This window comes from Tachysurus fulvidraco, chromosome 12, assembly GCF_022655615.1.
Source record: "Tachysurus fulvidraco isolate hzauxx_2018 chromosome 12, HZAU_PFXX_2.0, whole genome shotgun sequence".
In the NCBI taxonomy this organism is placed as follows: domain Eukaryota; kingdom Metazoa; phylum Chordata; class Actinopteri; order Siluriformes; family Bagridae; genus Tachysurus; species Tachysurus fulvidraco.
Genome location: NC_062529.1, coordinates 18,973,094 through 18,998,540, shown reverse-complemented (window position 1 = coordinate 18,998,540; position 25,447 = coordinate 18,973,094). Strand labels below are relative to the sequence as shown.

At 37.5% G+C, this 25,447-nt stretch overlaps 1 protein-coding gene across 3 annotated transcripts in view; it reads right to left on the bottom strand.

Moving 5' to 3' along the window:
• The window catches only part of LOC113656919 (leucine-rich repeat and fibronectin type-III domain-containing protein 2), a 116,604-nt gene that overhangs the window by 26,344 nt on the left and 64,813 nt on the right, over nucleotides 1-25,447 (bottom strand). For all 3 annotated transcript variants that reach the window (XM_027168389.2, XM_027168390.2, XM_027168391.2), the window contains one exon: nucleotides 18,433-18,515. The gene's annotated coding sequence lies outside the window, so the exon portion shown is untranslated. The remainder of the gene's footprint in view (nucleotides 1-18,432; nucleotides 18,516-25,447) is intronic.

Sequence of the window (25,447 nt, the reverse complement as noted above, 5' to 3'; positions counted from 1 at the left end):
CTTAGTGAGCTAGATAAGGAATTCATAATTTGTTGCCCCTGACAACTCTCTGAACCCCAAGTAAACCTAACCCCATCCCTCAAATAAGATATAGGTTTTCTGAAATTAGCAAAGAATGTAGACTTGCAAATAGAACTAGCTAGAAGAAGTAAAAAAGCTAGCTAGCTAACATTAAAGAAACACTCACTTATTGATAGATCATTGCTAGATATACCTGGAAAATGTTAGCTATTCCATAGCTATCTATCCATCAACATAACCACTTGTCAGAGTCATTAATTAACTGAGATGAACAGCGTTCAGTGTTATTTAAAGGACAACTGTGTTAATAAACCAACCCCAGACAAATATCATGGCTATAATCGACTAGCCCATCTTAGGACTAGATGCAAATGTTTTCATTCCACCCTGCCTTTTATTTTATCCCCTAAGCAGCCGTTTTTCCCACAACAAGCCCACCATAGAAAGGTCAGCTTTATTAAAAGCCCTTCCTGTTACCCAGCTTTCACTCCCACCTCTATTCCCCTACCCTCAGCTGCCCTGCTATTTTCTTCTGCTAATCACTTCGTCTCTCAAGTACAAACATACAGGTACACGTGATCTTTTCTCTATAATGAATGTTTACGACACCTCACGTTTCCTTATCTGTAACTCACGAAGGTCCATTCAGGCCAAATAAAACCCAGTGGGATAGATATAATATGGAGAGGTAACTTTAGCAACACTTAGAGCACGGAACACACATGGTGCACAAATTCATTTTTACCACAGGATGCAGAAGTTTAAACCATTTGATTGCTCATGTGTTTAACAGCAGGTTAATTATCCAGTATCGTGTGGCTTATGTTGTGTCTACATTCCGCTAATCTGCTAACTAACACACACACACACACACACACACACACACACACACACACACACACACACACACACACACACAATACAGTGGATTTAAAAACTCTACAAACCTCTGTTAGAAGTGAAAGACAAACAGATATATTTAACGTTAAAAAGGAAAAAAAGAGAGAGAAAAACCCCAGACCTTAAGTAATGCTATGTTAAAGCACTATTTTCCTTGTAATACAGCATGTAAAATTTTTAAGAAAGAATATAACAATTTAGTACATATTGATTTGGCAATTTAATTCAATCCTTCCTTCTAAAAAAATACTCCATATCTAATAATCAAATAAAAAAAATATATAAAAAAATTGAAATCTATTTTCTGTGCACAGCCTTCTTCAAATCAGTCCACTGCTCTGACTTGGCCATTCCAAAACGTTGGATTTCTTCATCTGTAGCCGTTCCTTTGTTGATTCGGATTAGTTTGGATAGTTGACAATCATGTTCTAATAGACTGGTATTTGGAACAGAAGTTTGAAATTTCAGCAAACCGTTTTTTCTTTTTATATAATTAATGAGCTTTGAAAGGGAAAATCTTAGCATGACAGAGAGCTGTACATTCATTACAAGTTTTTCCTCATACAAACTTTGGGAGAGAATTCATTTGTAAGCCAGTATCGTAGAAAAGAAAAACCTTTTGCATACTGGAAATCTAATTGCAGAAACTTTCATACACTGAAATTGAATCCACGTGTGTACAACATGTGACCGCTTTTTCACCATATATTTCATCAGCTGACTTTATTTACATTTTGCCTGTAGTATTGGAAAAAGTCAGACCTGTAACAATTAAATTAAGTCTATTTCCAATACACATATAGTCCAATTTGTTTGTTATTCTTTTTTTAATTTTATTGCATTTGTGTAATGACAAAAACTACTTTTTTGGGAGCTTACAATCTCTAAGCATTTATATTATATTCATTTGCTTGGATGAATATTTTATATTAAAAAACCTGGTTTGCTTTGGAGCTTGAGTTTAAACGGTATTACTTAATTATGAGCATGCTCAGGTACCAGCAACCAGCTACTGTAATTGTAAATGTTTTTCTTTTATTTCACTTGAATTCTGTCAGTGGGTGGGGGAGTGGTGTCACGGTGGCTTAGTGGTTAGCACATTTGCCTCACACCTCCAGGGTTGGGGGTTCGATTCCCACCTCCGCCTTGTGTGTGTGGAGTTTGCATTTTCTCCCCGTGCCTCGGGGGTTTCCTCCGGGTACTCCGGTTTCCTCCCCCGGTCCAAAGACATGCATGGTAGGTTGATTGGCATCTCTGGAAAATTGTCCGTAGTGTGTGAGTGCGTGAGAGAATGAGAGTGTGTGTGTGCCCTGTGATGGGTTGGCACTCCGTCCAGGGTGTATCCTGCCTTGATGCCCGATGACGCCTGAGATAGGCACAGGCTCCCCGTGACCCGAGAAGTTCTGATAAGCGGTAGAAAATGAATAAATGAATGAATTCTGTCGGTTGTTATGTCACATTCAGGTGTAAAATGATTTATGATTTAAGGACATTATTTATCTTGGTCTTGTTTTTTATCACAAGAAGCTGCCATTTTAACAGAGGTGTTTAAGTATTTTCACTTGACTGACTGACTGACTAACTGATTGATTGAATGGTTGTTTGCTTGGTTTATTGATTGATTGAACAACTCAGACAAGCCCAAACACTGACCATAGAGTTTAATAATGAAAGACACAACAGAACCAACTGACGATATGAAGAACCGATAAAATCAGAATATGAAAAGCAGGCTGTCTCTCTGTCTCTGTCTCTCTCTGTCTCTTTCACTCACACACACACACACACACACACACACACACACACACACACACACACACACACACACACACACACACACAGTATCAGCCAGAACTTCTAGAACTCATTGCACAATCCTTCACATGGAAAATCAGAGATCCACAATGCTTCTGCTCCTCTCTAAGAACACCTATAATTACATAGAATTACCTCAATTATCTGCCTTTATTCAGTTAATGGTCATTCTCTGGGATCATGTCCTTAGTTAAACGACAACTAATTTTTAAACCTTACAAAAAAAGCTCTGCAATGGTAATACTACGTATTGACATCCTGAAATTATGATGTCACTAAATACATTTTTATCACTAACATACTTCAGTTTTTGTAATGTACATTCATTGAGGCTTCACTTTACAGTTTTAAGAGTTTAATGGCTTAAGAAGCACTCTTTGCACACACAGCTTTCCAAGTCAGTAAGAGGGTTGACGATTCTGCCAAAACTATCCTGTTCTTCCTTCATAATCAGACACAAAAACACAATTTAATCAAAACACCCAGACAACTTAAAGCTTTAATTTAGCCATAAAGCATTTTACATTTTTTTAAACTGTTGTACTACACCACAGGAGCAGACCACAAGATGCTTAAAGAAGTCTTCAAAAACTCTAAAATATCATCAAAGGACCTCCAGCAAGCTCCTACTACAGTTGATGTCAAAGTGAATGAATCTACAATCAGAAAGACACTGCACAACTTTAATTGTCATGGGTTCTAGATCTAAAATCTAAATCCCATGGAGATCCTGTGATTTGAAATGTACTATGCATGAAAGAAACCCCTCAAACATCATATATCTGAAAGAACTCTGCATTAAGGAGTGGGGGAAACTTTATTCCAGTCTATGTCAGAAACTGGTAGATGGCTACAAGAAAAGAATCATTGAGTCTGTGACGTGACATACGGCTAAGTACGGTGACCCATACTCAGAATTCGTTCTCTGCATTTAACCCATCCAAAGTGCACACACACAGCAGTGAACACACACACACACACACACACACACACACACACACACACACACACACACACACACACTGTGACACACACCTGGGGAGCAGTTGGTATGGGTTTGGTGCCTTGCTCAAGGGCACCTCAGTCGTGGTATTGCCGGCCCGAGACTCGAATCCACAGCCTTAGGGTTAGGAGTCAAACTCTCTAACCATTAGGCCACGACTTGCCCAACTGATTACAGCCAAAGGGGGAAACACTACCTTTTTTTTGGGCAGAGTGTCTTATGTTTTTCTGAGTTGAAATACAAATTTTTGTTGAATTCTTTTGCAATTAAATATGACTATGCGACGGTGTAGGCCATTTTTATTGCTAGGCAAGCTGACACTACTGGTTATAAACTGACCAAAGAATCATATTTAGGAATTGGAAAGACAATTCAGCTAAACTAATGCCTTCAAATGGTGCAATTGTAGTAGGCTTTGTATTAACATAAATATTATAAAAAAAAATCATATAATACTGTAATGTACATGGTATGGCCAGATACATGATGACCATCATATCTACTGTATATGTTGGTCTTCCACTAACTGTTGCCACAGAAATGTCTAGAATGGCACTAAGGCTACACACAAATTGAGGTCCGTAAAGGAATAGCTTGCCAAGGTTGGTGTGTAAGAACTTGAATCAATCAGCAACAATGGAACTGGAACACAGACTTCATGCCAGGCCTTCTCACTCATGTGCACTGCCTAAAACTCACTAATGTGTTTGTGGCAAGCTCTTGTTACAGTTGATGTCAAAGCGTATGAACCTACAGTCAGAAAGAGACTTCACAACTTTAATTATCATGGGATGATATCATGGGATTAATTATCATAGTGCTCAAAACTCACTAATGTGTTTGTGGCTAAATGGCCACAATTTCCCAATGCCACATCCCAAAATCTAGTTAAAAGCTGCCAGGGTTATGCTTGGACATTTGCTACTGGTACTCCAGGGGCATTCCGGCAGTGTGTTTTTCATTTATCCTGTTAAGTGTTGTTGTTTGTTTTATGTTCATGTGTCCTTTCCCAATCCTCGTTACCCTTGTTATTTTGTTAATAAATCATGACCGTTATGATATCGCTTGGTTTGGGACTGGTTTTTCCCTTGACAGGCACCCCCTTTCTGACAGAAAGCCTTCTGATTACAATGGAGACAAGAGAGAATAAGAGAGAACAAAGAGAATGGCAAAATCTATATTAATGCCATAGATTTGGAATGCAAGGTTCAACAAGCACATGTTTGTGTGATGGACAGGTGTCCACATTTTTACAAGAAGAAAAGCCAAAAAACTGGTACAGTATGGATATCAACAGTGTAGATGGGGTAGATCAAGACGTCATTTTTGAAAGACAGGAAGGACTAATGCAAATCCCATTAATACACACCAACTCTAAACAAGAAGTTTTATCATCCGCACAACAAATGTAAAGAGGCTAGACATGTCCTTGACCTGCTCTACAAGTTGTCTGAGTGATCAAGATATATTTGACCTCGCTCAAATCTGCACTCGGTGCTGTCCATGTGTGGTTCAATCACTTGAGATGGATATTAATAACAGAGTCTCAATGAGAATGGGATTGTCATAGATACCATTTCACCACAACAACAACAAAAAATTCAGACTGTCCTTCTCTTTCGTCCTCCTTCAAACAAGAGCCTAGGTCCTACTCTTATCGAAAAATGCCAGACGCCATCCGAGCTCCCAAACACAAGAGTGCCTGAAGACAGGCCTCAACATGAAGGGATTGCGTCCTCGTAACAGCAAAGCAGATAGAGAGTAAATAAAGCTTTCTGAAAGGAGTGAATTCATCAGAACAACACTCTTAGGAAGAGGCAAAGCTCAGAAAGGAAGAGATGGAGTACAGGTTTGGTCCATTATTTTACAAAGTTAACACAGAGAGACAGTGAAAAGGCCTATCTTATTTAAAGAGACTGCAGTGTACTCTAAAACAGTGTGATTTATGGCTGCCACTTGAACCCAAGAGCACCTTTTTTTACAGACAGTAAAGATGCAGATCAGCCAGTCTTAACACTTTCCATTCATCACTCCCCGTACGTCTCTAAGATCCCAAACACCTCAAGCATCTGTGTGATTAAGAGAGAGACTGAGATAGTGAGAGAATGAGAAGGAGGGGTTGAGACTGAGAAAGAAAGAGTAGAATGAGAGATAGAGTGAGAGACCTGAAGTCGAGACTCACTGTCTATCTCATTTTAACTAGCTTTTACATCGGAGTGAAGCCAAGTACTCAAAATTTCATTTCACAAACACCCTTTCTGCCAAGCCATTCCGGCATGTTCTCAGCAGCCTGAGAGTCTGAGCAGTCAGATGAACGCAGTTGAAAGCATTTACCACTGCCAGACTTATCATTCTCACAAACACACAAGGTAAAAAAATAAAAGAACTCTGTTACAAGTTTGTAGAGTCTTCAAATATTGAAGAAAGAAAGACATTGGCATGGGCAGAGGTGCAATATTCCTAGCAGGCAAACAAAAAAATACCTAATCACAAAAACATTAAAATGTTGTGTCGAAAAATACAGATTTTTTTTCTTGGCTTGATTTTAGATGTGAGGCATACGGCAATAAGAAAACATTAAGTCAAAAGTCCAGAGCGATTATTATTATTCATTCATTCATTCATTCATTCATTCATTCATTCATTCATTCATTAACTCATGTTCTACCTCTTATCCAAACTTCTCGGGTCACGGGGAGCCTGTGCCTATCTCAGGCATCATCGGGCATCAAGGCAGGATACACCCTGGACAGAGTGCCAACCCATCGCAGGGCACACACACACTCTCATTCACTCACACACACACACACACTATGGACAATTTTCCAGAGATGCCAATCAACCTACCATGCATGTCTTTGGACCGGGGGAGGAAACTGGAGTACCCGGAGGAAACCCCCGAGGCACGGGGAGAACATGTAAACTCCACACACACAAGGCGGAGGCGGGAATCGAACCCCCAACCCTGGAGGTGTGAGGAGAACATGCTAACCACTAAGCCACCGTGTACCTATAATGATTATATAAATCACGTTTTTGTAACGATATTATTAAACAACAGATCTGCTTCAAGTGTACGCATACATTCTATATCACAAGACTAATACAGGTCTAAATGCTAAAGACTTAAAGCTTACTAGAATAACAAAAGTCACACAACCACATTTTTGTCCTTAAACTAGCTCTTTCACCACAGGGTTTTTATACACTTTTGGTCTGAATGCCTCTTTAACTGGAAAACCAAAAAAAGATTTAGGTGCCTTCTGTATCATGAACTGGATGATACATTGGATAGTCGGAGTAAGCAGCCAATTTTAATTGCTACAGCTAAGCCATAGGTGTCGTCACCTCTGAGATGAATAAAGAAATATGACCATCAGTTACATCATAAGTCTAAAAATATGTGTACATCAGACTATCAAGCCCATTTATGCTTGTTGAACATCCGATTCCATCGGCATTAATGTGGAGTCGGCTTTCCAATATATTTTGGAATTCGTGCTTATTCAGCCACAAAGAATTAAGAAGCTTGGGCATTGATGTGAGACAGCTACTGTTCCTCTTTCTCCAGTAAGTGTTCATAGGGGTTGAGGTTAAGGCTCTGATAAGGCCCTGAAGATCTTTTACACTATCATCGGCAACTCGTCTGTATTTTCCTCAGGTCTCTTAATTTCTTAATTCTACAGCATGTAAAGTCATTCTAGCCCTTGTGTCCATCCATATATGTCCATATATGTCCATGTTATATGTCCATATATATGTATATATAGGTGTGTGTGTGTGTGATAATTCCACATACTTTGGCCATGTACAGTAGTATATGTGCATCCGAACCTTATGCTACAGAGACGTACCTAACCATGTGTAGCTTCCCCTAATCACATCACAGAGTTGCTTAATTGGAACAAGAAAAGGTTGTCTTGCATCAACACATGTGCTTGTTCATTATTGGCAGGATTTGCTTCATTCTGTAAACAGAGGCCATTATATAATCCGTTCTACATATGCTAGACACCTACATGTCAAGCCAATTAAACTGGACAATCGTGCAGTGAATATAAAAATATGCTACTGGACAAAAGGTGATATATGAAAGTCATATATGAAAGTCACTGGTTATTGTTCTCTCCAACAGGTTCCATTATCATGCAAATTCACACATTTGCATGAAGGTTTTTTTAATTTTTTTATGCACGATATCATTCCCACATCCAAAAAAGGACCAACATTACATGAAAGTGGACGAAGACAGGAAGACAAATAAAAATATCCATAGTATTTATCACGGTACTAAGCGGACTTCAAATTTTAAGGCTTTTAACTGGCATCCATTCAGTTCATAATTGGAGTTATGGCAAGAGGACAATAAGGACATTCTACCTATCTTCTTAAAACCTATTTTTTTGTGGGTATCATAGATCCAAAATGACTTCATCTGATAAGATAAGATCAGATATACCTTTATTCATGCCACACTGGGGAAATTTCTCTGTTACAGCAGCAAAGAGAAAGAAATGCAAATATATAAAAGAATAGAGACAGAATATAAAATACAGTATACACACAACACAATGTATAAATACAGAGAAGAAAAAAAGAGACCACGAGTAAGTAGTTACGCTACAGATATATTGCACACAGGTAATAATGCACTTTTTCAAATTTTCTGTTATTGCACGTGTTGTTTAAAATACTTTGTTATTGTTATTATTGCAGTTAATCGGTAATAACAGTGTCTATTATGGTGACTGGTTCACTGGGAGCAGCTTTGATTGTAAAGTCTAATAGCAGCAGGGAGAAAAGAGCATCTGTATCGCTGCTTCAGACACTTAGGATGTAACAGTCTGTCACTGAAGGAGCTGCTCAGAGATGAAACCGTTTCATACAGGGGGTGAGAGTCATTCTCCGGCAATGATGATAGTTTGCTACCATCGTCCTTTCTCAGTGTCCAGAGGAATCTCCAGGACTGAGCTGGCCTTCCTGATCAGCTTGTCCAGTCTCTTCCTTTCTGCAGTAGAGATGCTGCTACACCAGCATAACACACCATAGAATATGGCTGAGGCCACCACAGAGTCAAAAAAAAAACCATCACGATATCACGGAAAAAAAGCAAAGACCTCGAGAGAATTTCCTGTTCCTTATTGTTTCCATTCAGGAAATTGAATACGTCCAACAGGAAGTTGGAAAATAAAAATATTTTATTTAAAATATTTCCTAAGGGTGAATGGGTTGAGTGAATGTTTTGGGACACAATTAGGAAGGATATTTGTCATTACCTGTAATGGGTGACTTACAGAAAAAAGACATTTCACACATCGATGCAACAAATATAGATTTATTTAATTATTTTGCAATTAAAAAAATTGTTACAGTGGACTGGGATAGGCCATAACGCAATTTTCACACTTTTGACACTTACTTTTGGCCTATTTTTAGAATGTCTATCCATCTATTCGTTTTTGTAACGCTTATACAACACAGGGACACATAGAACCTGGAACCTATCCCAAAGGACTCAGTGCTAACACACCGCAGGGCACAAACACACACTCACACACCCATTCACACATTACGGACAATTTAGAGAAGGAATTCGGCCTTGAATGGATGCCTTAGGACTGTTGGGGGAAACACAAGTACAGGGAGAACATGAAAACTCCACTCACACAAGGTGGAGGCAAGAACTGAACCCGTACCGTTGGGGATTCCCGGAGATACAATGCTCTGGGACACAAACTTTTCAAAATCTTAGAATCACTGAAAGCTTACTGGGGTAAGCTAAAATTATACACTTTTCTGAAAGGTGAGTTCAGTATCAGTTTTGAGTGAATTGCAATAAACATTGTACTCATCCTATTACATGTGTACAAAGAAAACCTGCAAAGAAATTGGGTTTACTGTCACGCTCCTGGGACAAAGTGACAAAGCTAGCTATTGTATTTTCATTAGAAAGCAAATTTCAATTTCTTCATCACTTTTCTTTGTCCCCATGTGAATATTTCATGTTTTGGTGAAAATCAGTGCCAGCAAAATAAAGCTTCTTCCTTTCTATGAGATACATCAACTTCTGCCACATTTCCAGCATAGTTTCATGCTGATGGTTTTGTCACGCCGATTCCCAGGAATTGAAACCTTATGCAGCTTTTGCTAGATTACTGCTGCTTCTTTCTGGGATTTTTTTTTGTTGTTGTTGTACAGTATTGTGTGCAATGCAGTGAAAAAAAAAAACATCAGAGGCGTCCTACTTTTACGGCGGTTCCTACCGCAGGCCTTTTACTAACGGGTTTGAAAGTAAAAATGGCAGGTCTTTTCTGTGATTAAAGTGATTAATTATCCTGTGAAATATTTATCACTCAAATACAGCACAATCTCCTAGTAATGATCGATGAAATCCTACTGAGGTATGACAGGAGCTCTTTTATGGCTTTTACTCCATTCTACTGACTCAGAATTCTGTTACGGGTTAAACAAAAGCCTGCGATTAGCCTTAAAAAATGAAGAGCGAAAAATAAATCAAGGCCGAAAATTGCTGATCTATAGACAATAAAAGGCTTTGGATCTAATTAGAACCTCAATAGAGTTAAAGCGATTATTTTGCGGCATATAAACTGTAAAAAATCTATGAACAAAGGACAACATAATGCTGCATTACGCTCTGAATATAAACGTCACGTAAGCAGACTTTGCTTAGCAGACATTTGGATATAGAGTACGCCTTTATGAAATGTAAGCAAGATAAGATGTGGATGGATTTGGGAGACGAAGGTGAACCAGGAACATACAGGGCTGAGATTCAGACCTCCTCAGAGAATAAGACTGACAGAATGTACAGGACAGGACAGACAGACACGTGTCTGACAACACTATCTCAATGGCTCTCAAACCTCTACAGCCCTGTTGTACAATTCAACACAGAGGGCTTTCATGGACAGTCCAGAATATCTCTGTCCTTTAAGGAGCTTCTATGGTTTCTTAATTCCTTTTTTTCTCGTGATTTTTTTTCCCTGTGAGATGTAATTGTATATAATGCATCAACAGTTGCTTAACACAAATGTGAAAATATTGTATTACTTTTTTATTAGTTTATGAGATTTTATAAATACTTAATTATTTTAGTTTTTATTAGTTTATGAGTTTTTATAAATACTTTTTTTTTAATTAGTTTTTATAAATACATAATTATGCGCAATGATTTTCTGGTTTCACATTTTCTCCTAGAACAACTGACTTGGTCTGGTGAGGATCATAAAACATTTTATCAGTCACAAATACAATATACTTATTATCAGTTCTTATACTTAGCATTGCTGTCGCACTGTTTCTATGTTTCCTTTCAAACCATAACCAAAAAAAAACAAAAACATGTTATTACATGTAATACATATGTTAGGACATACTTTATACAGCTGCAGAAAGCGTTCCCTCCTCATGCCCAGTATCTCTTGCCTTCACCATGATCCTGATCAGATAAAGTGCTTACTGAAGATGAAATAATAACAGAATGTATGCATGTTTTTCAAACATATGTATATTACTTTTATTGCATTTTATTTCAATTACAATGAACCGAACATTCTCATTATCTATCAGAATTAAATTCAAATTAAAAATAAATCATGTGTAGTTAATATTATTTATTGTTAAATTTATATATATATATATATATATATATATATATATATATATACGTATATATATATATATATATATATACGTATATATATATATATATATATATATATATATACGTATATATATATATATATACGTATATATATATATATATATATATATACGTATATATATATATATATATATATATATACGTATATATATATATATATATATATATATATATATATATATATATATATATATATATATATATATATACAGAAAGAGTTACAGCTCTAACTCAGAAAAAATAAAATAAATAAATAAAGATTTTAAAATAGGGGGCACAGTGGCTTAGTGGTTAGCACGTTCGCCTCACACCTCCAGGGTCGGGGTTCGATTCCCGCCTCCGCTTTGAGTGTGCGGAGTTTGCATGTTCTCCCCGTGCCTCGGGAGTTTCCTCCGGGTACTCCGGTTTCCTCCCCCAGTCCAAAGACATGCATGGTAGGTTGATTGGCATCTCTGGAAAATTGTCCATAGTGTATGAGTGTGTGTGTGTGTGTGCCCTGCGATGGGTTGGCACAGGGTGTATCCTGCCTCGATGCCCGATGACGCCTGAGATAGGCACAGGCTCCCCATGACCTGAGGTAGTTCGGATAAAGCGGTAGAAAATGAGTGAGTGAGAGAGAGATTTTAAAATAACTCCAAGTTATAACCGCCAGCTTAACAAATCCTCACAGTTCTTTAACACATGCTCCCTTCTTAGTCTGCCATTTGAGGTGTCAATTGCAACTACAGAAACACCCTGCTCAAAAATTTTTGCAGATTTCTGCTGTTTTGGTCAGGGATATGTGACTAGCCCATGACAGTTGGCAGCATTGGTGTTTGGAGCAGCAAACAATAAAGGCTAATTGGACCCAGAGTTCCATGACGGCTGTGTATCCTAACATGAGGCAGGTTGCAGGAAATAAATTTCAGAGTTTATCAACTCCGGGAAAGCCAGAAATTGTTAATATCCTAAAGACTCGCACCTAAAAAGATCATGATCTTTTAACATACTCAGATATAGGCCAGGGAGGACAAGAAGAAGGGAAGAGAAGAGAAGTGAGAGTGGTAATGAAAGGATTTAAACTGCTAATGCGACACACTCATTGGTAAGGAAACTTGAAACAAAATGATTATGGACTGTCATCAGCCATCCCCATGGTAGGAAAGAGTAATACTTGCAAAGCCCATAACCAGACCGGTCTGCCAGGAAAACAAACAAATAAAACAAACATAAAAAAACACAATTTAAAATTTGAATTCCATCTCAGGATGATTTTTTTCAACCCTGAGTTCAGGACATGACAACAAATCAATATGATTGCTCGCGGCATCAACAGTGAGCAAAGTACTGTAGCACTTCTTCACTTTTACAACGTTATGCTGTATACACTAGTATTGCTTTTAGATTAACCACCAGACATATATTAGCTTTGCTAAATCTATTACACTGAGTATATGCATAGTTAACTGTTTTAGAGGAGTTAAATACAGATTAATAATCACGGGTCGAGTAGACGGGTGTGTCCAAGTTCGCATTCACCTTTGTAATTTGACTGCATCGAGGTTGAAAGATGTTATTGTATGCTGTAGCTTTACCATTTCTCTTTACTTAAACTAAGGGTCTGAAACATGTTCCAGCATAATGCTCCTGGATACAAAAGGCTGCTACTGTACATGAGCGGGTGTGGTAGCCTATTGCTTATGGCTTAGTGGTTAGCACGTTTGCTTCACACCTCCAGGGTTGGGGGTTCGATTCCTGCCTCCGCCTTTTGTGTGTGGAGTTTGCATTTTCTCCCCGTGCCTCAGTGGTTTCCTCCGGGTACTCCGGTTTCCTCCCCCGGACCAAAGACATGCATGGTAGGTTGATTGGCATCTCTGATTGTGTGATTGCGTGAGTGAATGAGAGAGAGAGAGAGAGAGAGAGAGTGTGTGTGTGTGTGTGTGTGTGTGTGTGTGTGTGTGTGTGTGTGTGTGTGTGTGTGTGTGTGTGTGTGTGTGCGTGCCCTGTGATGGGTTGGCTGTCCGTCCAGGGTGTATCCTGCCTTGATGCCTGATGATGCCTGAGATAGGCACAGGCTCCCCGTGACCCAAGAATAGTTTGGATAAGCGGTAGAAAATGAATGAATGAATGAATGAATGAATGAATAAAGTGTAAGAAGAACTCAAGTGGCCTGCACAGAGAAGCTTTGGGATGCTGACTGTACCCCAGAACTTAATAATTATATACAAATACTTGTGTTTTTGATACCAACACTCGAGCAGCAAAGTACAAGATTTTTTTGGATATGTAATCTTCCAGGATTGCAACAAGCAAGGATAATTTCTTGTGTTAGAAAATTTTACCCATGCAGGCCAATATAAGATGTATGTATTATCAGACACTCGGTGGAAGAGACCACAAAGGTTAGCCAATTACAGCTTTTCAATCATATAAATGTCTGTTTTAATATATCAACAAGGCTTTCCATCTCTTCTGCTGACCATAGCTGCCATCACAAACCATGAAACAGGACGTAATAGAACAAGCTGAACCAATCATGTAATTCTGGATACAGTACTAAGATTGGACAGTTTCCAAACCTGAAGCAGACTGTACTACGGTTCAGTTGAAGCAAGTCCCAGAACAATGTTTTCGAGTAAAAAAATAATTTATTCTCAGGACTTAAAAACAGTTTCCAACTCTCAGGGCAAACAGTGGTATCAATCAGTGCTTCTTTTCCTTCCATGTTATCAACATAGACTTCATGAAATTAGCCAAGAAGGGTAGAACATTTAACCAACAGACATTCCAAAGAGAAAGGACCTACACTAGACTTTTCATGTGAAATTTTAGAAAAACTAGAAAGTATATCAGCAGACATTATGGTGAAGCTCGGTTTAGCTGAAGAGTGTCCTAGAGTAGGGGGCACGGTGGCTTAGTGCATGGTAGTTAGTTAGGTAGGCTTAGTGGTTAGCACGTTCGCCTCACAACTCCAGGGTTGGGGGTTCGATTCCCGCCTCCGCCTTGTGTGTGTGTGGAGTTTGCATGTTCTCCCCGTGCCTCGGGGGTTTCCTCTGGGTACTCCGGTTTCCTCCCCCGGTACAAAGACATGCGAGGTAGGTTGATTGGCATCTCTGGAAAATTGTCCGTAGTGTGTGTGTGTGTGAGTGAATGAGTGTGTGTGTGCCCTGCGATGGGTTGGCACTCCGTCCAGGGTGTATTCTGCCTTGATGCCCGATGACGCCTGAGATAGGCACAGGCTCCCCGTGACCCGAGAAGTTCGGATAAGCGGTAGAAAATGAATTAATGAATGAATGTCTTCGAGTAGCAGGCTAAAATCAATAGACTGGCCAATATTTTCAACATCACACAACAATCCGCAAAGTCTATGGATGTCTTAAATAGAAAAGAACTCTGGAAAACCCAAAGACACTGTAGATTTATGCTTTTGATTAAATAATGACTTGTTTGAAAATGAGACAAGGTGGATCAGGAGCAAACCAGTCACAAGTCTGACTACATTGTGGAGTTTGGGGTTTTATATCGTTTGTACGTTTTTCAGATTTCATATTTATAGTATTTTGGAGGAAAAGACAAATTAAGGATTTTATTACTGCATGCATTTATCCATTTATCATAATGCAACATTTACAATAACAACTTTTATTTGGAAAAAAAAAAAAAAAACCTGCACCGCTCATATGTATAATTAGCAGATGGGAGAATAATTAGCTGCTTTAAGTTCAAACCCTTTTTATAAGTTTGTTCAAAAAACCCTTATGGCATGATTTAATAGAAGGGGGAAAAAATTGACGATGGGAAAAAAAAAAAGATGCTGGAAATTATTTCACCCATGTTACACAATGCAAGAAAAAAAATAACGAAGTGGCATTTTGATTTATAAATGCACAATTGTATATTTATTTCTCTTACCCTCAGGGCTTCTGTGTGTAAAATGTTAGGAATCAGAGGTAGGTGGAAGTGCCACTGTTTATTAACAATCCAAATCAACAGGCAAATTTTTGGTCAAAAAGCAGCAGAAGGGATCAAACAGTCAAACAGCACAAAGTGAGGAGGGGGAAAATAAACAGATCTCAAGATTTATGTAAAAAAAACAAAAAAAAAACAAAACAGAAAAGACAGAAAAGCCTCAACTATAGCATAGTACTTTACAAATAGTGCAAGTGCTTAGGAGCTGGAAGCATGTTTGCTTGGAGTCAGGTGAGAGTCAGAGTTATCTAGGCTGAATATCTAGGCTGGATTGGGATCGGATAAAGGAGCGGATGTCGGATATAATTACAACATAATTGTAAATGATTGATGCATTGTCTTAACTGAGTGAATAAGGATTCAGGTTTAAATGGTTAAGTAAAGAAAGAAGGTTATTGTGCGAGTATATATATATATATAAGTCTTGACCTAGGCTTTAAAGAGATTTCTTGTCAAATATCAGTTGAATAAACACCACAGGTTTTGACTAAAGCCATCGTACAGCACCTATACAGTATATAGACAAATATGCACAAAAAAGGCCAGTGTTGGTGCAGGTTTTCATACTAGTCAAGAAGGCCACATCTGTTTCGATCTTTTTAGATGCCAATATACGCAGATGTGGCTTCTGCTTGCTTGGAATGAAACCTGTACCCACTCTGGCCCTTTCCTGAAAAGACTGGACACACCTGCATTATTAACCTCAACTAAAAATGAATTTCTGTCTATTATCATCTATTCCAACAAGTCTCTTACTCCTATCTATCTATCTATCTATCTATCTATCTATCTATCTATCTATCTATCTATCTATCTATCTATCTATCTATCTATCTATCTATCTGTCTGTCTGTCTGTCTGTCTGTCTGTCTGTCTGTCTGTCTGTCTATTTATCACATTTTATTTTTATTTAAACAGCTTATCAAAAAACTTTAAAAAAAACTGGCAACGTATAAGATGTTATGGAAAAGTTGTTTGTGATTAGTCTTGATCTCTTTGCTTCCTATTTTTCTTTCCTTTTACCTTTTGTGCTTTCAAGTTCTCAGTTAATACCATAATACAGGGAAGAGATAATTTCACTGCTTTCATTCACCCTTGGTTACTACGCCGAATATTCGAAACGGTTACTAAACATATTAATCGTACACGTAACTACCTCCATTTGTTTGCTTGATTGCACGAACACAAACTGTGAATCACAAAAATGTGACTAAGTGCTTTTAATTTATTGTTCGAATTGTGTTGTCTGATGTCATATCGCATGAGCGGCAGTAAAAAATAGGCAGTGACAGCAGACAGAATGACTCATTCAACACTGTCTGCATTGTTCTTGTTGGCGGCAGATTCAGCTGCCCCTGCGCCTGACGACTCCTCCTGCACATATTCTCACACGTCTCACTCATCACCACACTTCTTTCATCTTTTGTGATGTGGTGTGAAATAGCTATGTGCCGTGATACTGTATGCAGAATTCAATCTTTTCAGAGTATATGAAAAATAAATTAGATTTTCAAACGCAAACATCTCAGTGTGCTTCCAGGTCAGCTATTGGGCATGAATAAAGGTACTATACGAATGATTTAAACATATACACATATATAAGAAAGACACCTAGAAAACAATCACGGGAAAAGATTAAAAAAAAAAGCATATATATATATATATATATATATATATATATATATATATATCAGCAGACATTTTGCTGAAGCTTGGTTTAGCTGAAGAGTGCCCTAGAGTAGGGGGCACGGTGGCTTAGTGGTTAGTACATTCGCCTCACACCTCCAGGGTTGGGGGTTCGATTCCTGCCTCCGCCTTGTGTGTGTGGGGATTTCATGTTCTCCCCGTGCCTCGGGGGTTTCCTCCGGGTACTCCGGTTTCGTTCCCGGCCCAAAGACATGCATGGTAGGTTGATTGGCATCTCTGGAAAATTGTCCGTGGTGTGTGAGTGAATGAGTGTGTGACAGGCTTTAGATTATTAGATTATAATAATAAATACTGTAAACAGAGAAAAACTATATCATATCTGTGACCACGCAATGCCTTTTAAATTGGCATCAATAATCTCTGAGCTTTAGTTCTGTAGTTTAATCAAAAGGGAGGTTATTTAAAGCATCTTAAAGAACTTTAGACTTTGAGAACTTCACTTGCTTCTGTCTCTGTAGAAAATGTTTTATTTATCTAAAAGGTGCTCTAAGGTGTATCTGATGTTCTTTATGGATATAATTCCCTGACTAAAGCTGGAGTCAGGTAACGTGGCATGGCTGTTGATCAGTGCTTCAAGGATTTCTAAATTTTGCCATCAAAGAAATGAAATTTATCTTTCATAGATTTATGGCATGATGCAGTATGTGACATGTACTGATACATGTACATGTACATGTAGCCAACATTTTTTTTTTTATTCACATGCGTTATTGAACATGAGTGTAATGTATGCAATGAGTACAGCTAGCTTAAAAAAGCCATTACATATGTAGTTTTCTGCAGAAAATGCACCAAAAAAAAAAAAAAAAACCTGTGCAGAGAACCTTTGGAGAAACTGACTGGTCCCACATAAGCTTTAAATTATTTTAGAAATGACCGATCTCTTGGTTTTTCACACACAAAGGTCTCTTTTACACACAGCATTGCAAAAAAAATAATAATACTCTGAGTGAGCGTCAGTTCTTTTGGTGGACACTTCTTGTTGTTAAGAGACGTCAAGGGAAAACAGCCAGGAAGGATTATAAATACTGTATACATATATAAGTCATATAATCACTCTTTACAACTTGATGGAGTATAACAGCAGAAGACCCAATCATGTTCCACTCCTGTCAGCCAAGAACAGAAATCTTGGAGCTACAAGCTCATTAGAATCTGAACAGTTGAAGATTAAAAATGCATATGAGCGCTAATTTAGTTCACAACCTGTTTTCCTGAGGTCCATCTTTCGTTTTGATATTATAAACACTTCCATGGTTTCTTTTCAGGATGTTCTCGACAGTGTACAAATGTCCCATACATGTTTTACTGTACAATACTGAACTGTTTATCAGATACAATAAATGCATCTTACCTCAATTGTGTAGGTTTCTTCCACAACGTCCGTTTTAGCTTCTTAAAGCCAAAGCTGTTTAAGTTAACACCTCAGGGTCTCACCTGCAATAAAAAAAAGATGTTAGCATACAAATTCATGTGTAAAAGACAAGAAGAAAGGGTATAAATATATACCAAAATGATGAAAACAGCTCCAAAGGAGAGTAGAGATCATTACGGCCGTTATGTTTTTCTCGATTCGAGCACTAAAGCCATTAAACCGAACGTCTTTGGATAATGTATAAGATGTGCTCTTTAAAAGGCCTCCTTAACACCCCTTTCTTAAACATTAATTAAACCACCCTGGCTTTATTAGCAGTTTTAAAGCTTCAGCTTATTAAGCACCAAGCTGCCCACAAGCCCTGCATTTTGGGACTCATAGATGACTCTGTACTGATGCTTTTCTCACAGAGATCATCATTTATGGTTCATCATGAACATGGAGTCAACACAACTAGAGTGATACCTCTGCAGCACTTTTATTGCTTTCTTTCTTCACAATCTCCTAACAGACCAATAACCCAAATTTAATCATCGCACAGACTACAGTCATGATGTCTTCACCGGAGGGTGACACACACAGCGTACACAGCTAACTGTGTAGATAACTATGGCTTTGTTACTCAATCCTTGCACCCATATTGCACATTATCAAAGATTGAGTGATATCATTTGTTTTACATCACGATTAATGAAAGTGTAGTGACTTTTTTTTTATCTAAATGAAAGGTTAACACACTTATTCAATCGTATTGTCTGTACTGTTGGATGTACTGTAGTAGCTTAGTGGTTAAGGGGTTGGACTTCGGCATTCATTAAATTCCAGGGGTTTCGTTACCTCGACGTAAAGTGGGCGTTTTCTGGAGGTCTTGGAAAAAAGCCCTCTTTCAAAAAAGAGCATACTGTACAGTACCTACGATGGATAATGAAGGACAAAATAGCCATACAAGTAGATTTTATATTTTATATCTGTTATGCTTTATTATCTTACAGTTAAGCTATTTTCAAAAACAAAACAAATAAACAACCAAAAACTACAGTTATGGTTAGGGTTAGGGTTAGATTATCAAATAGGCCACGCCTGCCCGATGACGCAATATCTGTTACGTTGTTCTGAATTCCCTGGAAATAAGTGCATCCAGAAGGTTCGATACTCAAGCTTCAACTCCTTGGTCTACCAAGCTGCCACTGCTGGGCCCCTTATAAGCAAGATCCTTAACCCTCAATATCAAAAGTTGCTATGGTTGATAAGGGCGTCTGCCAAAATGCTATAAATGAAAACACTGCATTCTGACTATAACCTTATATAAGTAATTAATAAAACATGGTGGAATGTGCTGTATGCCTTTACTGCAACACAATGTTGATTATTGTCCTAAAACAGAAGGTCCCAATATGTTTTTTTTTCTCTTATATGAATACATTATAATGATGCATCCAGCTTTTATCCATTTCTAATTGCATACTATTATGAAATGTTGGCGAAACAGTCAAACTGCTGTCACAGCTTCTGAATCAAAACTTCAGTATTGAGATTTTAATAACACTGTGTAACATTTTTCAAGGGACATTTTGTTGTATATAGCACTTGTTTACTTTACCTCCTGTCTGCTCTATTGCGATTATTAGTTTCAAATTGTTATGGATGTGCAGTGTGTGTGTGTGTGTGTGTGTGTGTGTGTGTGTGTGTGTGTGTGTGTGTGTGTGTGTGTGTGTGTGTGTGTGTGTGCTGAATACAATGAAGTAGACAAGCAATGCTCAGAAATGTGCTTCACAAGTTGCAGACACAGACATTTGCCTTGATTTGTTGTGTCTTGCTTGACTTAAATACTTTTTCCAACTGAATCTGATTGCATAGAAAAAAGTAAAAATATCACTGCTGAATTGTGTTAGAGACAAAATGTGAATAATTCCTGTTAAGATGCATTGCCTGCAGCCTGAACATTGGAGTACAGCAACGAACAGAAAAGTGTAAGGAGCTAAAATCTGATTCATAAGCACGTAACTCTTTTAAAAGATTTTTTTTCCTGATCTGCTTTTCATATATTTATATGTGAAATACATAAAAGCTTTAATATAATCTTTGTATTGTAGTTTCAGTTAAGTGAACAGTTTTCTAATATGGATTATCCAGGTTATTTTCATTGTTTTGTTTCATTTTGCAGTATTGTTTGCTTTCGATAAGCCTGTGTTCACTGTATTCTCAGACTCCTGTTCTTGGCTGATGAGTGCAACCGGAGGTGGTCTTCTACTCCCAGAGCCCATCTGCCTGAAGTTATTGATGTGTTTTGCATTCTGAGATGCTTTTCTGCTCACCATGGTTATTCACTCTGGTCCGATTATTTACAGATTACTTGCAATACCGAATCCTGCCTATCGGCTTAAACCAGTCTGCCGGTTTTCCTCATCAACGTGGTCTTCCTGCCCAAAGAATCATCTCTAACTGGATGAAGCTGCACTCGTGTGTCTCTGCAGAGTGGCGCAAAAAAACAAGGATTTTGAAACCTTCAAGGTTCTGAAATAAACAAACCAGGAAGCTGACAGTTTTGTTTTCCCCTACACATATATACTGTAACTACAGGTTAAGTAATATACCCATAGGAGAAAAAAAAACTACAATGACCTTAAAAGAGCATTTACTTTTAGAGTATAATCTATGATCTTCAGCATTGAGCGTAATCACTTGCCACAGCTGTCCAAACAAGTTCAGCCCCAGTCCGAAGCAATGGATATAGTACAGGATGGTAGAAAAAAAAAAGCTGAGTGTCTAAGATGATGAGGCCAAACAATAAGAAAGAGCTCAGTAATATCCTGTTTTATTATTTATCTCTCTCCATCTTTGTCTCTCATGAAAAACATAGTTCTCTCATTTTCTTGCTATTTTGCATTTAATCTCCCTCTTCTTACACACACACACACACACACACACACACACACACACACACACACACACACACACACACACACACACACACTCACATTTCCATACCTCGCTCAGTACTAAGCTTAAAGTATGCACACTCTCACCAGCTAAGTGGGGCACACGTCTAATAAACTGCAACAAAAGCTTCTCATTTCCTCACAGAAATAGTCAATTCTAGGGCACAGCACTCACATCACAGCTTACCAACAATAAGGTCCAGAGAGGAATGTGATGATTATCCATTTATAGCTACCCACACCATATTAGGCTCATATTTGGGCTATCAGAATAAAGATTAAAAACCCATGTGAAAACTCAAAAGTATTAGCCATCTGTCATCAACAATACCATCCTCATATTTAACCACTTAAAACCCTGTCTTCTTACTCAGCTTTTCATATTAAAGCATATTATTCAATGGTAACTATGAATTATTCAGAAAGTACAGTGAGACTAACTGATAAAAGCTTGTAGTTACTAGTGTACAGAATATACGCCCAGAACTACAGACAGATTCTGGGACTTCATAGCTAAGTTAACATTTTTCTATTAAATCAGTCCTTAAAAGGATTATAGAAAGGACAAAATTCATAATAACAATCGGTTTATAACAGTTTATAATCCTCCAGTGTCACGCAAATGAGGATGAGGTTCTCTTTTGAGTCTAGTTCCTCTCAAGGTTTCTTCCTCTTCCATCTAAGGGAGTTTTTCCTCACCAAAGTCACCTCAATCACCTCAGGCTTGTTCATAGGAAATAAATACAAACACATTTAAATATAAGTCTAATATTAATCTTGAACCTTTGTATAATATTAATCTTTGTATAACTAACTTTTGTACTACAGTATATTTCTTATGTTCTATCAAGCTGCGTTGAGACAATGTCCATTGTCTGTACAAATAAATATGAATTGAATTGAATTAAATAAAATATATGCTCCTAAAGCAACTAAAAAAACTACTCACCTCACATTCAACAGGTTTTATTCTTTTTGTCAAATGTACTGTATATCGATGTAGAATATAAACCATGGCACACAGGTACAATTGTACAGTTGAATGTTATGAACAATTTCAAAATTGTAATATGACTGAAATATTGCTACTTGCTCAACAGATGAGGGTTTGAAAAGGAACAGAGAAAATTATATATTTAATATTTTATCAAATAAGGCGAGGTTTCATGTTACTCCTCGTGCCTCTGGGATTTTCCACCGGGAACTCCAGGTTATCTCCACCAGTCCAAAGACATGCATGGTAAGCTGATTGGCATCAATAAATTGTCTGTAGTGTTTGAGTGTGTGCCATCCGGTCCAGGGTTTACCCCAACTTAAGGACACAGGAGACATAGACCAAACTAGGTAGGAAGAGGTCAATTAGCACAGAGGCATGACCAAGAAGACTACTCAGAGCAGTAGGTTAGCCTCTGTGCTAATTGACCTCATCCTACCTGATTTGGTCTATTTCTCTTTGGATAGACTCCAGGTTTCCTGCGACCCAGTACGCTAAGTGGTGTAGAGAATGGATGGACCAAATCAACTTAATTTGGTTACATTTTTTATTATTATTTTATCATTTTATTTTTTGTTATCCTTTGGATATCACAGTTATTCGTATCTTTTAAGATAAGGTTATTTGTATCTTTTAAGTGAGGAATAAAACTCGATTGTAATGTTGTTATGCCATTATCACCTCGAAGCTCAATATTCAGCGGGAATGCTAATGCTAATGCTAAATAATGTCTTTATTAGAGAATGTCATCAGAAATTGTACTGTATCCATTTCTAATCAGGTCCATTTCAACATATTCTATTGGGTATAAACAGCCCCCCCCCCCCCACCCAACAGATTCTCTTTACTAGACCGTTTTGATGCTTTCTTAAAAAATATGTTATTTCCCTGAGAAACACCAATTCCATTTTATATCAGTTGTACACTTAAAGTAACAGCTCTTCCATTAATCAGTTAAAGTCTATGCTTTGTCTTATTGTCTATTGTCTATGCTTTCTGACCAATCAGAATGATGGCATGATTAATTCTACCTACATAATGAATTTACATTATGAAACGATTAATTTATAGTGTATGCATAGATTTAATAATGACACGAGATGACATAAATGACATAATTATTTCTTTGTAAGGGTAATTAAGTAATATTACTATTTCTACGACCTTATTAATTGATTCGTTAATCCATTCATTATATATTAATGGGACTTAATCTGAAATGTTTAATATAATACAAGTTCATATAAAAGTCACTTAGATTTAATCCAAATTAATCTCATCAACAATCCGACATTTTTTTAAGCAAATAAGCAAATTCATGCAAGTCATGTCTTCAAGCTCAACAGATCACACTTATCTTAATTTTCTCTTAATTTTAATGCCCTGTCTTGCACCTGCACATCTGAATTAAATTTCAATTTCAATATCCCCTTCGCTTATTCCTGCTGTCAATAGGAGATGGGTAGTTATAAATAGCTCTTGAAATGGAAATGGCTTTCCTAGCTCTGAATCTGTTTAACGTCTGTGCTAATAGAACACAATCGTACAAATGAAAAAGGGAGCTTAAAAAAAAAAAAAAAAAAAAAAAAAAAAAAAAGCTGAAGTGGAATATGCATGGCTGAATAAACAGATCAGGGGTAAGAGGGAAAATAGCGAAATCTAATCAGGAACCTTGACCTTTTCAAAGACCCTGTGGAAATGAATGAGTGCAGAAATGTTTTCAATCACATTATGTGAATTTATCTGTAAACAAACAGTGGCAAATGAGACTTGAGATAAGTGTTCGGTTTGAAGGAGCTAAGAAACAAATAGCATCGATCACTGCCTCATAAAACATCCAGAACCGTGAATGGCCTTTTCGACAAACCGGCATTATTTGGATATATTATGAAGGAATATAATAATAGCTAGGCATGTCTTATAAAGAGAATATCTAGTACACTGTGACTCTGTAGTGAAGGCACAGTGCATTTGCTACAACATGCAAACAGGCTTTCACAATGTCAAAGCAGCAGTATTATTAGGGTCAGCTCTTCTGGGGGATGCTGTGTGCGGATATAGAAATAGACAAAATAGAAACTGCATGGCTGTGCAACAAAAAGCAAGCTCATTCTTATTAGCCAGAGAACCTAAGCCAGTCTTACGGTTTACTCTGTCAAATACTTCAATTCTTCAATTCTTAAATTCTCTGGCCTGTTCGTCTGACCTCAATAGCCTATAGGCTATCTTCGTTGGCTTATTTCAGATAACTTAAAACATCAGTAAAAGTTATCTGCAGCACATGAAAAAAACTATTTTTGCCTGCGCCAATCCTATTCCATTTTTTTTGCCTTCTCCATCAGTGTTTGCCATTGTTTTAATGTTTAAATCCCATGCTTGAAACAACCATTTCCATCAGTCATCCATTATATATAAATAAAATATATATTTTATTGTCCCAGTCACCACTGAAATAATTGCAGTATTGCACCAAGTCTGTTAAACAAGTTGCATCAGAAAAACCTCCTGAAGATCAAACGTTGCATTCAACCGTTGAAGAAACTCTGATCTCTCATTGTTTTTTTGTTTTTTTCAGTTTATTATAAATGACTGGTGCGCTCAGAAAGTCCAACTCGGTTAACCAAAGTATAGATTGAAAGTAAGTTATTAAAAAATATATATATATAATTAAAAATCAGTTCATGTAAATCATTTGCAAGCTCTTATTTTCCCCAAGTGATTAGCATGAACACTATTTAATTCCTTTTTCTTTCTTTTTCCTTTCATTCCTGCTACTCACCGAATAGCAAAATGCAGTCACTGAGATTGGAAATGATAAAAAGTGTGTTTTCTTAGACCCGGTATCTCATTTCCCATCCCGATCATTGCCTCTAAAAACACCAGTTCATTGTTCCTTGTCATATTCTGACTTTTGGTTATTATTATTTCATGATGCAGGATATTGTGCTGGTTCAGGAGTTCAGGAATGGTTCAGGAGAGCATCAGTAGTGACACTACAATGTGTCAACAGTATACATCTTGTCCTCTAGGAGCACGTGACTGCTATGGCATTGTCTGTGAA